The following is a 2231-nucleotide window of genomic DNA, read 5'->3' on the forward strand; positions in this document are numbered from 1 at the left end:
CAAGGAGGTCCTGCGCCTTCCAGCCATTCCCCCTAAATACTTTAATCCCCCCCCTCTTTTTCTGTAGCTCCACTGCCGCCTTTGTGACCATGACAGGTATTTTAATTCCCAAAGAAAAAACAGGCTCTGGGAATCAAAGTGGCTTTTTAGAGCTTCCCGGAATTGCAGTGGCCAGAGGCTAATAAAAACCCGGGTTATGATGTGCCGCGGAGGCTGAAGCGCAGAAAAAGGGGGGGCATTCATAGCAGGGCGATCCCAAATGGAAAAAACGGGGAATTTCCGCATACCTGCTGCAGGCTCAGCTACGCAAAGCATGCCAGGAGCAGCAGCACTGGTGAGGAAAGGGCCAGGCTTTGGTGTTCTAGGGGCCTAGGAGGGACCTGTAGGGGGATCTGGCACTCGTGCCCATGTATGTTGTGTTTCCATCACATTAATTTCATTTATGGGCCTGATCCTGCTGCAGCAACCTGGTTAGTACAGGGAGACTACCCTTAATGGTGCTGAGCAGCCTCACCTGTGGCCTCCCCACACCAGAGGCTCTATTTAAGGTGGGAAATGGCCTGAATTTGGTGAGGAAAGTGACTTCTTGCTCTATGGGTGGGGTGCTGGCTGTGCCAAGGGGCTCTTCTTTCTGCTCCCCTTTACCATTTTCTGAGACTAAAGCTCAGCCCTTGAAGCTGTTCCTGCCTGTTGGCTATTGTGGCATGAAAAGAATGCTGCTTTTTCCCTTCCTCCTCCCAGCTGGGTGCTCTTCATACTGGGAGAGCCACTTGGGTAAGGGACCAGGCTGATGGGCAGCCCCTCATAAGCACCCCCAATTTATGCACCACTGAACAGCCATGGGAGGTTTCCAGTAGCTCTTCCTCCATCCACAATGCCGCCGGGGCTTGTCAGGTGGGCAAGGAGCTGTGCTTTGGAGATGGGACGTGGAGGTGAAATAAGGTAACGCTGCCTGCTGGGGCAGCACATCGAGTTGCTAAATTACCGTGGGTTAGGACATTCCCTTTAATGCAGGAGATTTACAGCCCATCAGTTCCCATAACAGCCTTTCCAGAGCCTCGGAGTGCAGCCGTGCGTGTACGGGAATAGGCTTGCTTGGGAAAAAAATGTTTTGTTCTACCAAGAACCCCAGGGGCTACTTATTTTTTTCTATATATTTTAGGACATGATATTTTTCTATATTCTGCTCCTGGTTTGTAGGAAATCTGGCACGGGATGGAGAACATCGCCTGGCTACACTTGACGAGGCTGAGCGCGCCTCTCCTGGCACGGAGCGGCCAGGCAGATCCACGGAGAAGGAGCTGCTGCAGGAGGGATTAACCACGAAAATGCACACAAAGTGCAGGCAAAACAGCACTAGGGACATCAAAAATAATGGTAGCAGAGCCGTGTGTGAAGAAGAGGCTCGGCACCGAGCTGTGGGATCCCCCTAAAACCCAGCTCGTCCTCGTTTGGGACACAGTGACAAGGACAGGCAGCGAGGGGCCGCGGGGCAGGTGCAGGGCGATGTGACATATGTTAAACAGCCCCGAGGAGCCTTTCAAGCCTCCCTTGTTTAAGAAATAAAAAAAATAAATAAAGAAAAAAATCCCCGTCTTTCTCCCTGTATTTAATGCATCTTTGTACGGACGCTAATTCCTCAAGTATCCATGCCGGGGTTGACTTTTAGTATGTTTGTCCAGGCAGGCTGCCAGCAAGCGGCTCCGACACGGCTCCCAAGCTCTGACATTTGTTAACGGCACCGTAAATCACGGCAGCTCTTTGGGTAAGGTTTTTTTCTTGACAAAACAGTGGAGGGGAGAGAAAGGGAGAGGAGACCACAACAAAATGCAAAGGGCTTATTTAACGTGGGGAAGAGTGAGCGGCGTGAAGGAAGCAGATGGGGACAATGTGGGAAATGTCCAGTTCCGTGCGCTCTGCTCCCCCCTGTGTCCCCTGTTGATCAGTGGCCGATGGCTGGAAGAGGAGAGACAGCCCAAGGTCAGTGTTTTTGGCTGAGGAAGGTGGTGAGGGTTGGCTGGTGGTGGAGAAACCTGCTGGGATTTAAAGGTCTTTGGGGGAAGCGTCAGACGGTGCCGGTAATGGTGTAATTATAACCCTAATATCCCCCGTACTGACCCCTGGCATATTTGGGGGGAGGATGCGTGACGCGGCCCCTTCATAACTGGGTGAAAGACTGTGGGGGAAGAGCTCAGTGTTTCTGAACCAGAAGCATCACCCCAAACCAGTCC

General features: G+C 52.1%; 1 long non-coding RNA gene across 1 annotated transcript; it reads left to right on the forward strand.

Moving 5' to 3' along the window:
* Positions 1-580: 580 nt before the first annotated feature.
* On the forward strand, positions 581-1625 carry LOC310902440. Its single transcript, XR_014586730.1, has 2 exons — positions 581-774; positions 1201-1625. It is a non-coding gene; the product is annotated as an uncharacterized lncRNA (long non-coding RNA).
* The last annotated feature ends 606 nt before the right edge of the window (positions 1626-2231 follow it).

The sequence above is a fragment of the Anser anser genome (genome assembly GCF_964211835.1).
Source record: "Anser anser genome assembly, chromosome: 7".
NCBI lineage: Eukaryota > Metazoa > Chordata > Aves > Anseriformes > Anatidae > Anser > Anser anser.